At 43.9% G+C, this 15,935-nt stretch overlaps 1 protein-coding gene across 2 annotated transcripts in view; it reads left to right on the top strand.

Moving 5' to 3' along the window:
* MEIS1 (Meis homeobox 1) overlaps window positions 1-15,935 on the top strand; it is a 172,230-nt gene that overhangs the window by 150,890 nt on the left and 5,405 nt on the right. The gene's annotated exons all lie outside the window — the stretch shown is intronic.

Genomic DNA, 15,935 nt, shown 5'->3' with positions numbered 1-15,935 from the left:
ATGTTGGTACATTCGGAATTCTCGTCCGGGTCCAGGGGCACCGGTATCCTACTACTGAAATCCTCACAGTTTATTCCACTACAGACTAAGACCGATGATCAGGGTTGCTTCGCCACGGTACAGGGACAATGGGAGGGTAAACTCATTAATCTAGTGTCGGTATACATCCCCCCTGCACTCCACTCGGTACAACTCCCGAAATTAGCTGAATTCTTACTGGCCCTTCCCGAGGGAGAGGTGATTCTAGGGGGAGACTTCAACGCCATTCTAGACGCACAGTTAGACCGGTTCCCGGCGGGCGGCCCCGCTGGCAATTCCTCACACTTCCAGCGCTTCATGTCTGCCATGGGCCTCCTTGACATGTGGAGAAGCTCCCACCCCCAGTCCCGGCAGTTCACTTTTCACTCCGCTGTACACGGCAGCCTTTCAAGAATTGACCATTTCCTTGCCCTTGGCACCAGCTCCCATCATATAGACACCGTAGACATACACCCCAGGGGTGTCTCTGACCACTCCCCGATCACCCTGGTGATGTCCGCCCACGAGAAGGTGCGCAGGCGGATATTCCCGATACATGCTGCATACTTAAAGATCCCCAGGGTCCGTAAGGCCCTTAAGACAGTGACGACACAATATTTCGCTGAGAATGTCAACTCCGTGAGCTCGTCGGAGGTACTATGGGAGGCGTACAAGACAGTATTTAGGGGACAAGCGGTAAGCTCGATCGCGGGTCACAAGAAAGATAAAGCCCTGGAACTCGCTGACTTAGAATTAGGCTTACAGGAACTCACAATGACACACGAAAGGCAGCCCACACCGAGCACGGCACACGCACTCAACATCCAGCAGCAACTCTACACGGATCATCTGAGGACTCAGGTAAAGGGCCACATTGCTGACACCCAGAATAGGGTTTATGAGATAGGAGATAAGGCGGGTAGGCTGCTGGCCTGGCTCGACACACGTGATGGCGGTTCTAGGGGCATCCAGCAGGTGAAAGATAGTGGGGGTGTGGTACACGCTAGCCCCGCGCTCATAGTGGAGGCGCTGGCATCTCACTTCGAGGGGGTGTACACCCCTGAGCGGGAAGTGACTTCCGCAATGGCCAAAGAAGCACTGGAAAGGATAGAGATCAGGACGCTGTCGGCGGAGGCCTCAGTGGACTTAGAGGCAGATATCACGGCGGAGGAGATACAGCTGGCTATTAACGCCTTGAACCCCGGGAAAGCACTTGGCCCCAATGGCATTCCTATTGAGTGGTACCAAGCGAAACCCGAATTACTGAGTACCCATCTCTTAACGATGTACACGGAATGTCTAGAGAAGGGGAGGCTCCCGCTTGACCAGAGACTGGCCACTATTGTGGCTATCCCCAAACCCGGGAAACCACCCGAGGATTGCGCCTCCTATCGCCCCATTTCCCTGCTTAATGCAGAAGTTAAAATCCTTGCCAAACTTTTAGCGTCTAGGATTATGCCACATCTGGCCGATCTTATACACCCAGATCAGTCCGGGTTCATGCCACACAGGAACACGGCACTGAATTTGCGCCGATTGCATGGGGCGTTGGCTGGGGCAGGGGCACTCACGTCGCCGGCGGTTGTACTGGCCCTTGATGCCAGAATGGCCTTTGACCTGGTGGAGTGGAACTACCTGTTCGAGGTCCTGTCCCGCATGGGGTTCGGCCCCAAGATTATAGCCTGGGTGAAACTGTTATACGCAGTCCCGACCGCACAAGTGGTGGCCAACGGACATATCTCTCGCACGTTCCCTCTGGGAAGGGGAACTCGGCAGGGATGCCCACTCTCACCGCTGCTGTTCGCAATTTCGCTGGAGCCCTTGGCCACCATGATACGGACCTCACCACTGTTGAGGGGGATTAGCTGGGCAGGGGGCTGGGAGGACCGGATATCCCTCTACGCGGACGACATGCTGGTGTATCTCACTGACCCGGAGCAAGGAGTGCCGGCCCTTCTTCGGCTATGTGACGGCCATGGGAAAATCTCTGGTTACACAATCAACTGGGCCAAATCGGAGCTGTTTGTCCTGAGGGGCCCGATTCCGGCGCTAACAACGGACTGCCCTCTGAGGATTGCGGGTTCCTCCTTCAAGTACTTGGGCATCCATGTCACCAGGGACCCTGCGGAATTCATGGCAAAAAATTTGACACCCCAAGTTGAGCGACTGAAGCAGGATGTAAAATTCTGGGCGGGGCTGCCCCTCACGCTGTTGGGGAGAGCTGCTCGATATAAAATGAAGTCCTTACCCCGCTTCCTGTATGTACTCGAAAACACTCCATACCCCGTGAGCCCCAAGTTCTTTCAACGGGTGGCGGCACTGGTGTCCACCTTGATGTGGGGTAACCTCCCGCCGCGTATCGCGCAAACTAAACTGCACAGAGGGTGGTATGACGGCGGGATAGCACTCCCCAACTTGACGATGTACTATTGGGCGGCGCAGCTGAAACCCATCAACTGCTGGTTGCACACCCCACAGTCTGAGCCTGCATTCCAGGCAGACAGGGCGCAACTGGGCTTGACCACTCTGCTGGCCCCACTGTATGACCGTACGAAGGCAAATAAATTGGAGGGGCCTACCAGGTTAACCGCGACACTGTGGCATAAGGCAACCGCAGCATTGGGCTGGAAGGGGCGACTTACGAAACTCACACCGCTTTGGGACTCCAAGGCCTTTGGCACTCTGCGAACCAGCAAGGGTTTCTCCCAGTGGGACACAATAGGCATATCTACAGTTGGAGACCTTTGGGAGGGAGGCGCGGTACTCACCTTTAACAGATTGCGGGAGCTGTTTGACCTTGGCGAGAGGGAGTTATACAGGTATATCCAGATCAGACATGCACTGCTAGCGGTCATTCCCCCCGACAGTACATTGCCGGAGGCATCCCCGCTTGAGGACCGGCTCCTCACTGAATACATGGTAGAGAAGGCGACCTCCCTAATTTACCGTAAACTACTTAACAACCTACCAGACCCACTGATTAGGCTCAAGGAACACTGGGAGGAAGAAATCGGGGAGATGGACGAACATGAATGGAACTTGGCGATTGCGTCTCCTAAGGAAGTGGGTATCTCTGCTCGACTGAGACTTGTGCAATTGAAAGTCCTACACAGGGTCTACTACACTCGAACCATGCTCCATCGCATACACAGAACGCAGCATCCTTTCTGCCTTCGTGGATGCGGAGAGGAGGAAACCTTTTTTCATACTGTGTGGGATTGCCCGCGTGTCCAGGAATTCTGGAGGCAGGTACTGCGGACGATCTCGCAGGCATTAGAGATTTCACTGCTGCCTGATCCGAGGCGGTGTCTCCTGAACGTATGGGAACAGACTGATGTCTCCAGGCAGGACCAAACATGGGTAACAGTGGGGTTCATGATCGCCAAGCGGGACATAGCACAGAAGTGGGGCTCGGCGGATACACCTACAACGACACAATGGGGTGTTAACATGGACAGGGTCATGGTGACGGAGCGTGCAGTATATTCCAACAGGGCCTGCCCGGGGAAGTGGAATAGGGTCTGGTCCAAGTGGAATATTTACAGGGGAGGAATTTGCGAACCCTTGGAGGAGGAAGAGCTGGATGAGTCCGATGGTGAGGAGGAATTGGACTAGAGGGGCTCGGGGGACACATTAGAAGTGGGGGACGGGGGGAGGTGCATGGGGAATAGGTCGCATAAACACACTTAGGCCTTCCCCTTGGAGTTAAGAGAGAGTGAACGTAGGGCTGTTGCTCGGAAGAGCGTACACACATTGGGTACCTGGGTGGGGGTGCATGGACACTGGTGGGAGGGACTGATTGTAGGGGGGTTATACCGCTACATAGCGAACGGACCTGTTCATCCATAATGAACGATCAGTATGTGTTTCTTTTAGTTGGTTGTTAGGCTTTTGTTTCGTTGAAAAAAAGAAAAAAACAACAAAACCTGATTGATTTCCTGGACATTCCACTATATGCACCTTTTCTATGTTGCGGTAACCATCTTCTGTACGGAATTATGTCGACATGAGCTACGTTGGGCATTACTGCATTCTGACGATGTTGTGATAATGGCGGCCAGCCCGATCGGGTTGTAGGCCAATTGCTGTGTAATTTGTAAGGTGCAATAAAGGTTTTTAAAAAAAAAAAAAAAAACATTCTGGCGCACACCTAGGTGAAAAACGTAAGCAAATCATTGGCAATAGTATCCCCGATGCAATGTTTCTGTGCACTAAGTATATAAAATACACCATATAGTCTATCACAAAAGTAAAATGCCCAAGGTTTCTTCACCGGCACCAATTGCATCAATTTTTTTTATTTATTCAGTAAATCTAATTCGATAACTGGTGTAGATGCCTTCACATTAGGCATATGCACCCTCTTACATTCTAGCACTGAATACATGGAAACAATTTGGGGGAAGATTCCACATGCTAGATCTGCTCACTTTACCCTAGAACGTCCTTGCTCGCAGCTGCTCTCTTTGGTAGTTTGCAACTTAAAAAGTCTGAAAGAGGCGAACCACAGGCTTCAATCATGAGTGTAACCTGCATGACAGTTTCATTTAAAAGACTTAGATAGGAAGAATGGTAACTGAAGATCACCTTCAGATACCGCTATCTTAAGAACACACAACAATTCATAGGTTTGTTCAATTAGGCACTCTCAAAAGCAAGGCAATTATTATAACCTGAGTTTACTGTTTCTATCCTCATTTGTAGTATTGCGCTGTGCCTCTTGGTTTTCTTCCTCCGACTTAGCTTAGCGACGCCTCCAAATGAATGATATAAAACATTCTCTGATTTTATCCAGAAAATAATTGCTTGCCTCTTTGATCTGTGTATCCATCCAGAATGCCCATCACAACCGATCTTTGTTCTAATTCTCAAATAGATTAATTCATTGTGCAAAACAACCATGCCCGATGTCATTCCTAAATTTGATAGCACACAACTTTTAAGATTGTTGAGATCAAATAATGAGACATCTTCTAAAGAGTACTTGCAGTATGATGGATTAACAGAAACAATTTGCTCAGTGAATGCATTTATTTAAACTCTCACTAGAACAGGTGCACTATTTCTTAATAAAATGTCAGACATTAGCAGCGTTTTAAATTAACAAAATTTGTAACAAACATAAATCTTCCAGTACTCAATGTAAAATAGTTTTTGAATGTTGGAATGGGAAAGGGTTAGCGCTATTAGCCCTGTCTCCCCCCATCACGTTGACAAGCACGTATTCGAGTGACAATAGTGTACCTGCTAATTTTCAAGCCATGCGCAATTGCAAACTAGCAGGTGACTGTTTGCTCCCAGTTTTAGCAAACCAATCCTGATTATTCTCTCAGTTTGTCTACAGCCAATTAGGTAGGTAGGGTCTCTGCCAGGCCCATGCCAGGTCTGAGATGATTCGCCCAGCATCATCTACTGTAGGTAGGCGCGGAGGGCAGTGCCAGGGCAGCGAGTATCAGGTCTACGCTGTTGCATTCTCTTCAGTGTCTTAACCTCGTGCACAGACTGGAATTAGGGAGCTGGTGGAGTGGAACAGCTGTCTCCAAATGCTAAGGATTGTTAAGTAAGATTATTTGCAACTATGTAAGACTGTTTCTTTCCTCCTAGAGACAGGATTTTCACAGTCACTTGAAGCTCTGCATGTGCATGGTAACACTACCCAAGACTGAATGTCCTATGTGCCCTTCCAGTGCTTTCTTTTTTTGAAATAAGGAAAAAGGAGACCGACATTACAAAGTCAGACACCTTGGGCTGAGGGATCTGCTATCGTCAGCCTTTCATTGTAACAGTCAGTTAAACAGCTCCTTTAGATGCTATGGCTCCGTCGTGCCCCCTTGGTTGTCTGACTTAGCACCCACCATTCCCTTTCCACTGATAAGCACTGCCTATTCCTCCATTCATGCTTGAATCACCTAGAAAGGGGCCAGTACACATTTCCTGTAGAAGTGTAGTGCTCCATCAGACCAAAGGATATTCTCTCCGTCTTTCGAAGCTCTGAACACTTGTTCGACTGCACCATAATTATGTGTTAAAAACAAAATAGCAAAGATGAAAAGAACTTTCATCTGGTTTTCACATCAGCATTCTGCTGATATACACCGTAGCTATATCGGGTCTGGTATCACATGGCCCTTTGCACCACGCCCACCCCCTTGTACGTTTGACAAATATTCCATTAATGTGAAAGGAGTAAAACAGAGCCTCAAGGAAAATCTTACTGATTTGTGTGATTGATGATGTTCCTTGTGTTTGAGTGAATTCCAATATTATGTTTCAGAAGTAGGCGGTGAGCAGAGCATGTATGTCCGACTCCTTAGCATTTGCGAATGATGTATTGCAGTTCTGGGCTGTCTTCGTTTTGGAGGCAGAGGGAGAAAAGTTGCCAAACATGACTTCATAAGTTTCGCCTTGAGACTGAATCAGCTTTGATGAGAGTCCCGAGAACACGATTTCACAGAAAAGGGAGTATAGAAAGCATGAATGGCTAATGACTGGTAGCGTGGGTCATTAGGCTCTGGAACGCATCTCAAGATAAAAACAACTTTTTAATAAGCGCTGTAAACTTTTCTGAGCACTGATTTCTTATTTCGCAGGATAGATTTTGGCAGTAAAGGTGGAAGTTTGTACTACTCTGAAAAGAAAAAGGTTGATGGTTTTAGTCATTCTTTTGGTAAGCCTGCTATTAATTAGTTTGCATTTGAAAACTACAGTGCTAGCCTGTCCTTAGTGTAGATTCCTGGTGAAGAAACTTAATATTTACACAATGGTATGCTAAAAAGTACTTAAAATGCACTTTGCATTTATGAGAACTTTGTGGAAGAATCCACTCGAACCCAGAAAGTAATGTAAATGATACAATATTTGCACTCGGGCCATTTTACAGGAATGCCATACTCTAATACTGGCAACATATCAAGCCTGCACGCCAGATGATGTTAAATAGGGCAGCAGTATAAATATAACTATATTTTTTGCGACCATTGCAGAAAAGATTTAGCAACATCAAAGGGATGCTTTTTGAGTATCCTGTGGAAGGAGTGGTCTTTCTTCAAGGTAGACTTTTTAAATGGACAGTTCCAAGAACATTATTCTCTGAGTGGTGTGAACATTTTTTTAAGAGAGGCCTTTTTTGACAATTTAATTTTTTTAAGTGAAATTACCTTTGTATATAGTTATTGAAGCCAAACAGTAATTTTTCCTTAAAACATTTTTGCTTACTCATAGTTCCCACTTGTTCCCAGTTCTAGATTCTTGGTTGAAATGATGTGAAAAAATGGGCTGATACTTTACGGTGCTTAGGCCTTGGGTAATTGTGTATGCTTCTTCACACAAAAAATAAGAGGTATTTGTATGGTTTTACTGGCCTTACCTTTGTGTTGGTAAAGATGTTCATAGAAATACTGGCAATAATTGTTTTTTTAAATAGGGTCAGGAAAGAAATGAGAATGGAAACTAATTGCAATTTTTAAAAAGAGTGTAGTAATTTCACAATAAGAATGAGTTACTAAAAAACAAGAACCTTCTCGAAGGCTAAAAGGGGAGACCAAAAGAATCTATAATGAGAGAGGGAACATGGAGGGCAACCTCTATGATGGAACTGTGGGTGTTCTTTTCCCTCTTTTCTTACAATTCCTCTTGTGCAGCCACATTCATTATTATCCACAAAATGGCATTGATAAACAATGGGATGATTGGGAAGGGGGAAGAAACCCAAAAAGGTGTATTAGCCATTGGCATGCAAATGTAAGTTAAAGTCGACAGACAAAATACAAATAGATAAATAAATATAAGCTATAGAAGTCACTGAACTCAAGCCTTAGGGAGGAACCAATCTACCTTTGTTCCAGCAAAGGCCTGAAAATGTAATTTTTCAATTGAACTCCACACCAGCAGGCGGCAGGCGTTGAATAACATCAGACTGGGGACCCCTCACATCACCAAGTGTATTTTAATGCCTCCTTTTTCAGTATTGTGCATTCTGTATTTCATCTAGCATTTTGAAGTAACCAGAGGAGACACATAGCGCTTATTTAACATTTAAAATAAATAAAGATATAGAGTGCAAGCATTGCGCTGTGTGTGACCTCGAATTGGAGTATCAAAGAACAGGGAGCTGCAGTCTGTGAAATTAGTGTATGTCTCCAGAACAGTTTGACTGAAATAAATCTAGAAGCAGGCTCAAAACATCAAGATTAGAGAGGAAGGGATATAAGAAAATGATGAATAATTTTAAACATAGTGCAGCTATAAAACAAGGAGATGTTTAGGGTAGGTAGCAAATAGCTGTACATTGGATTTTGCCAGACTAGACCCAGAATGAAATGAAGTCAGGAGATGAAGAAGGTCAAGGGCAGTGATTTTCTTGAGGAGCCAGGTTAGTGAGTGAAGGATATAATAAGACGTGGTAAGAGCAGCTGGTAGAAAGACAGGAGAGTCGGCACGGAAGGTGTCCACGGGTAGTTTGTGTCTTAAAACTGTCACCCCTCTGCGCTTGAACTTACACTGTGTAAGGTACTTCTAAATCGGCTTTCGGCATTAGCTTTAAAGGCCCACTTTGGGAAAATTAGTCTTCCTAGAAAATTTTAATATATCTTTGGGGTTACTGTTGTAATCTTTTCGCTAGATGTGTGTGCCATTGAAGAAACCTTTGTTTGGCAGCAGAGAGAGTCATATAATAATCACTGTGGTTTTTCATGCCTTTTTGTACATGTGAAATTATAATACAAACTGGAGGAAAGTTAGAGCCGGGGCAGGTTTAAAATATGTGTGCTCTCTTAGTGAGCCGACTTAATCATGTGTGGCGATTGACTCCATTGTCAGTCAGTAAGACCATTCCCATATTATGTGTTAGCGAAACAAGAGCTGACTTATGGGAGTCTGCAAATATGTCTTTCACAACATAGATACTACTGCACAATCCATGTTGTTTGTGACACTCTCTCCAGCTACTCTAGAAGTAAAAGGCCTGTATGTAGTATGAGACCCACTGAATATGTGGTTTTCAGGCCCAACAGTCTGGCAAGCCTCCCTGTGACCAGTATACTTAAGCGGAAGCCGGCAAGATCGTTAAATACTACATTTGCGCTTAATTTAGTCTCTTGCCTTGATTGGTGCCAAGCTGGATAATTCAGATCAGTCTGTGCATCTAAGAGCAATGCATTCAGTTAAGTCTTAAACATTGTTATGATCAGTCCCTTTCCTCTGAGATTCTTCTGAACCCTTGATTGCAAGCTAGATAGTATGGTCAACATCGTGTTTGTGCTCTCTAATTTTCCAAATATGAAGAAGTTTTCAGAAAGTCATAATAAATGTGCAGCTCTGCTATTTGTGAACATGTCATACTAACAAAAAAAAGCATATAGTTTAAAGCTTTGAGTAATGGGACGTGAAATAGTAATCCCATTGAGTCGCACTGTGTTGGAGCAGGAAGGCCATTAACAGGACTTAACTTTTGTTCTCACCCAGTGGGCTTCTTTGGCTCCATATGGGACCCTGGTTGAAAGGCGACCTGGAGAGGGGATTAGCGTTTCCTAAATAGATAGTACTTTTGGATTCCCTTTAATGCAAAGGACAGCATTCTGATACAAATCGGGGAGGATGGGATAGAAGGGCAAAGGGCATTTCGGAAACAAACAGCTGGACCAGTTTATTTAAGCAGATACAAGGATGGGGAACTGACCTCCATTTGACTTCTGGTGGGAGTGGCAAGAATGTAATTTTATTTCTTTGTCCAGAAGGCAACTAGCATCTGACTGTTCCCGAAAGCACTGAAACGCATGTTTATTTTTGAAAGCTACTTTAATTTAACTGCAGGAAAACATTTTGAAGAATATGTATATATTTAAAAACCACCATACAACACTTCAAAATAAAATATAAGATAATAGTGTAGTTTCTTAATTTAACTCTAAGAAAATAAAAGGGTACATAAATAAGAATCCCTCACAGAGAAAGCAGAGCATTTTCAACATTTTATGTATGATCACTGTTTCTATATTCACACCCTTTAAAAAGAAGTTTGAACCCTAAGGTTTGAAAAAACTCTACAGATGAAAGGTCTATTCAGAGAAAGCTATTGAACAATGCCCACTGCACCCCAGCCCGAGGAGGGCAGGGGAAAGTGTTTATTCAGGGACCTCCTGCCTGGGGAGGTATTCAGAGGTCCGCGTGTTGGGGGCCGAGGGGGATAAGGAACATTAACTAAAAGTGAAAGCCAATGGGCCTCGCATTGATGAGAGCGGTGTTTATTTGTGTATGATTTCTACCTCGTTTGCTGCTAAAATAACGTGAAGCCCCTGAACTTAATTAAATTAATTTTGAGTCAGCCAGGCAACCACGGTGGTTAACGAAAAATCGGACTTTGTTCTGCTGGTGCCTTTTGTTTTTAATCTGAGTTCCTAAAACTTCTAAACAGCACACCCGTTTAATATTCCGTTTCCTCAGTGAGCGGTAGAAAAGCAAAGCTAAAGTGTGGCTGGAATACTTTAAGCGGTACAATAGTGGAGCCCGTTTTTTTGTTGTAGTGGGATAGAGGCATGGCCCACTAGCACTACAAACTGTGCCTCGTTATGAGCCCTGGGGAAATACCATCACTGTACAGACACTGCAGTGGCCTGGGTGGTTTCCATGCACCATTCTCTGCTTTCCTCTTAGTTATTTGTTTTAATTATCAATAAACACCGAAATGGTATCCAGGATAGTGTAGTGTTGTTCCCAGTTTCTTCAAAGTGCTGCCGCTGATCTTTCCTCAAGGGAAAATCCCAGATGCAAGTGCAATTCGCACAGAGGTTCAAATGTTAATTCAGGCACAAACTTAAGTTGTGCCCAAGTTCACAATCACCTCATCAGTAGTTAAAGAATTTCATATAGAACCATTCTATGGTACATGTTGACTTAGGATGCATGCGGATAAATGTTGCAATGCTTAAGATACGCTTGAATCTACATAGCAAATACCCCATTTACACAGAATAGCCATTCCTGTTATGTGTCTACAGGTGTGATGTAACTAGGTCTCAGTACAAACGAAGCACCACATCATATTGGTTGATACACCATTTGAATTATGATGTGCCTAGGTCCGCACGAGGATAGTGCCAGTGATTGTCCAGAGGACAGACATCCTTGATGGACATGTTTAACTGGTGAAGACAATAATGCCACCTAGGTGTAGAAGAGGTTGAGAGCCTAAACTACAATTTGCGAATATACATCAGGCAAGGGTGTGTTTTTCAAATGTACAAGGCCTACTGCACATATTGACCAACTCATTAGGCAGATCAGTATGGACACACCCTTTGATCTTATCACTCTTCCTTGTGGAAAGCTTCCGCAACAGGCAGCCTCATTTCCCAACAACCATCACTGGTGAGGGTGGCCCCAGTATCCAGCAGCCCTTCCTAAATCACAACCAGTTTAAGCAAAAGGAACTAAGGGCAACAACCATCAGTCATTCACACCACAAGAATAGACATTCATGCACTTACAAACACGCACACAAACTTCCAGTCTGACTAGTGAATGCACCTTCAGTAGTCATATAAGTGGAGGAGCTGCCTGGCAAAAAAGTGTCATTGCTTTATTCAAAGTGGCCAACTAAACTTTAATCCACATTGTGAAAATGCCTAATGATGAAATCCCACGGACATTTGTATGCCTTGCATCTCATCTGCACAAGACGGACTCCTGAAGAAGGCTAATGCCGAAACGCGCGTAGAGTTCCATCTACCGCTTTGCTCATTCCATTCAAGCCCTATTTAACATCGGAGTCATTTGTGTTTTTCACTCTTTATTTTCATTTTTTCATTTTCTCACTTTGAAAACAAAAATGTTTATTACATACTTTTTAACTTAGAAATGTATATTTTTATAAACCAAATATGTTCTACAAAAATGTTAAAAAAGATTGAAATAAAACAAAAATATCAATTTATACTATAATAACAAGTGTTGTCCTCATCAGTCCTTCATTACATGTCACAATAATTATGTAGTTATTTAATTCTCTTCTTGGGTTCATTGGCTTAATAATATATCTCACTACTTAATGTTTTGCAAATAAGTTCTTATATGTTTCCCTACAAGTAGTGAATGCATCATTAGTAGGGGTCCCCCTTCTTTTCAAATTGCATCTCATCTGCACCGCAAATATCAACCCAAGAGATACCAGAAGTAGATTCATTCAGCTGTTCATTGACAGTGAGTGTGACACTCTGAGGTCAGATTTCATGACGACAGAACTATAGAAAGTGTGCACAATTGTTGCTACTATGCATATGTTATGTTTCTATCTCATAAACAATCTTAACCTTCGTGGTCACTTGGGACTTGCTTGTTTTGAAGTTGTAGGGGCACCTTCTATTTATGTGCAGTAGGTGTTATGTGTATTTGACCTGTGTAATTTTAAATCCAGAGTTAGTTCATAGGCATCTGTTGGCTGCACATTTGCAGGGCACATTGTTAGTGACACCCACCCACCGTTTATCTGTCCTGTTACTTAAGTGATTCCCTCATTTAGCATGTACTGCTGTTATGGAGTCATCTGTCAGACCTGGAAACAATGTACAGAAAGGCAAGACCAAGAGTACATCAAACATGGTTTCAACATTAAGGGCCTAATTACGAGTACAGCGGCCCTGGGACTGCCGTACCCGTAGATGGCAGTCCAACTGCTGCCATCGTGTCAAACCTCCTGCCCAAATATGAGGGTGGCAATGGGACCGCCACAAGACCGCCACCACCGCCAGGATCCAGTATCCCGAGGTGGAGGTGGAACGAAAAGCAGACAGGAATCACAGAGGTGCCAAAGCCAGCACTGCCAAGATGATTACGACCTGCCTTTCCACTAAGCATTTCATGGCGGGGACCCCACCATGAAATGCTTGGTGGAAAGGCATTTAAGGGCCCCCAACATGGTCCTTGGGCAAATCTGCACATAGGAGTGTGTGCATGGGGGCACATGATGTTGCCCTCCCCAAAAGTGCACAGATGTGGGTGCACTGTGGCATGCAAGACATGGTGCATGCCACACCGTGCACAGACATTCTGGAGGCGCTATCATGGCAGCGGTTTGCTGCACCGCCAACCCTGGATTACTGTTGTAATCCAGAGGGCAGCAAGGCCAATGGTTTGGCAGTCTTCCTTGGACCGCACCGGTCCTACAGGAAGACTGCCAAAGTCGTAATAAGGCCCTAAGTCTGTGTCTTTATTCGGTTATCCGGAAATCTGCCTTCATGTCTGTTGTCGTGTTACTAGTTGTGATGTTAGTAGTGCTGATAATTTTTCCTGCAATATTGAGGGATCCACAGGTGCGCTACATACAGCCCAGGTAGATTGGATATAGTATAGTGTCTATCTGTACGAGTGTGATGACTTCTGAATTGGGCAGTGCAGAGCAAACTACCTCTTGATGTCCTTCGAAATGCATTTAAAGTCTGAGAAGTGTATGTCAAGAATCTTTTGGGAATTTCACCCGCCACAGTGCATTTGAATACAATAATGTAGTGCAATCAGTACCAGTTTGTACAGATTGCCCTATTTTCATGACTATTTGAGTAGCCCTTGGTTTGTAGAGTCGTATTGGTACTTTGCCGATCCTAGGTTTGCTTTTCCATAACATGCACTCTGAGAATTTGACTAGCACACATCAGAAAATAAATTCTGCTTATGTGAAAGATGTGAAAGGCAGTGCCTACATACATCATTTGCTAATACTTTTAAATATGTTTAATCATTAGCAACTTCTATTTGAGGAATGTATGTTTCCATCTCTTAGAGGTGCATTTTTAACATAATACACACTCAACAAATTTCACATTTAGTACGTGCAGTATTTCGCACTTCTGGTACAAACTATACTCAGCTTTTTTTGTCGATTGTTACCCTCATTTCTAGATTAATTTTTTCAATTCAATTAAAACAATCAAAAAAATGAAGCCGTTTTGTAAACGACATTTAAGTCTTTCACTGAAGACCGTCCTGCATCTGGATTTTGTTAGAATTTTTTTTGTTCAAATTGGAAATATGTGGCATGAATTTGTATTTATTGGCAAATATTTTACTTTCATTTTAACATTAAAGATTTCAGCCCATTCAGGCATTTTAATGAGTTAGAATTAGAATGGCCTGACTCATATGTAATACCTGGGAAAGCTGCTTTGAGTGTAACTGTGACAATCCATTTTTGTGACACTGGCCCTCGGAGGTAACAGCCTCAATGTAGGACTGTTTTCCTTTATAGCAATTTCCTGGACAGTCACGACTTTCAGACCCTGAGTCACAATGCTGTAGTGCACAATTCGGAAATAGATGTTCAAGAAACTGGATTCAAAAACTTCTGTGTGCCCACAAATTTCACTTAGAAAAGGTATCATTTGGGTAATGGTAAAATTTCCACTGGACTAAGTTTAGTTTTAAAAGTGGAAACAGGAGTACCCAGGGAAGGGCATGATGGCAGCCACTGGTAAGGAACACCCAAGCCTTATGGGTATTCACAACTTTTTCTAGTTAAAGTTTTACGCTCAATATATGTATGTAAAGAAAGTGCCAGTAAGAGCTCACGTTAATGCAAAACTTGAGTGTGCTGCAGGACATTCAAACCTGCTAGAAGTGTGGGGAAAGGAGTGTCTCCACCTGCAAAAGTATTGGCATGGCTTAGGTATAAAAGAAAAGGTTATGGTTTATTTGCACCATAAAAGTAATCATAAATGGATGAATTTAACAATAGTGGAATTGCACCAGTTAAGAGTTATTGATATGTGCAGAAATCTGTCTTACACTTTTAGAAATTGAAATGTCTGTGAATCTCCAGGGAGTACCCTTGTGAAAGTGATAGGTGCAGGCCTTTAATTCAGAAATTACTCTTCTGTTTGTGAATGTGCCCCAGGCCCACTGCAAAGGCCTAAATGTGAGGGTGCTTTCATGTGGGGCCACAGCCAAACACGTTTGGGAAGGAAGGCGCCTTGTCAAATTTAAGCAATCTCAGAGCAGATCTGAGATTACATAAACAGTTTAACAAGAACAAGGGAGACGTTAATTGTTCAGACTCCTTACAGAATTCAGGCCATATTAAATCTACCCACTACAAAATCACTCCGTTTACTTTTTCAAAGTATTTATTAATTGTATTTGCTGTGTTCAAAGATGATGCACCGCTAAACAATCGTCCATGTGTGAATTTTCCATTTGCTGAAAAAAAGTAAATAGCTGCGTTTAATGTTTTTGCCCTGTATTTCATTGTCGACACCATGGCTTGCTTACTTTCACTGGCCTTTCTAAATCGGATGGTCAAGGCAGGAATACAAATTAAATAATTGTACCGCCCTGACCTTGGGTTGACCTCGTGGTTTGCACACAGCCTGGAAAAAAAGAAACAAGAAATCTCTAAAAGGATGCATTGCTCTGAACTCCCCAGCAATGTGAGCTGGTGGCGATAAAACTCCAGACGTTCGCTCATTTGATGGTGTGTTGCCATCGCAGTCCATTATCTTAATAGTGGGCATTAAAGTAGATTTGGGTTCATAGGAGTTTGGAAGGTTCTAATAAATATAATACAAAAAGACGGCGTATAAAGCTTAAAATTGGAATATCACTAATTGGGTTGTGTTAACTGAAGCCTTTATGAACCTCCTTTATAAACACCAGTTTCCCCTTTCCCCCCTTCCTTCTCATTCCCCTCCTCACCCACACCCCCAAAGAATTGGGGAGAATACCGCTGGTATTGTTTCCAGAAAACTCTGCTAATTCCCCCATGAAAAGATGAAATGGAAATGTCCAACTGTGGTAAAGGCAGGCGAACATAAATCAACTCAGAAACCCCGAGCTTGCATTTGCAAAGGTCAGCAGAGGTCACCGAGGGGTTGTAGCATTTAAGAGAGCACACAGAGCTGCCGAGGGAATCGGGGGGAACCAGTTCTGCGGGG

The sequence above is a fragment of the Lissotriton helveticus genome, chromosome 6 (assembly GCF_964261635.1).
Source record: "Lissotriton helveticus chromosome 6, aLisHel1.1, whole genome shotgun sequence".
In the NCBI taxonomy this organism is placed as follows: Eukaryota; Metazoa; Chordata; class Amphibia; order Caudata; family Salamandridae; genus Lissotriton; species Lissotriton helveticus.
Note: the sequence above shows the minus strand (reverse complement) of the source record. Positions and strands in the feature narration are given on the sequence as shown.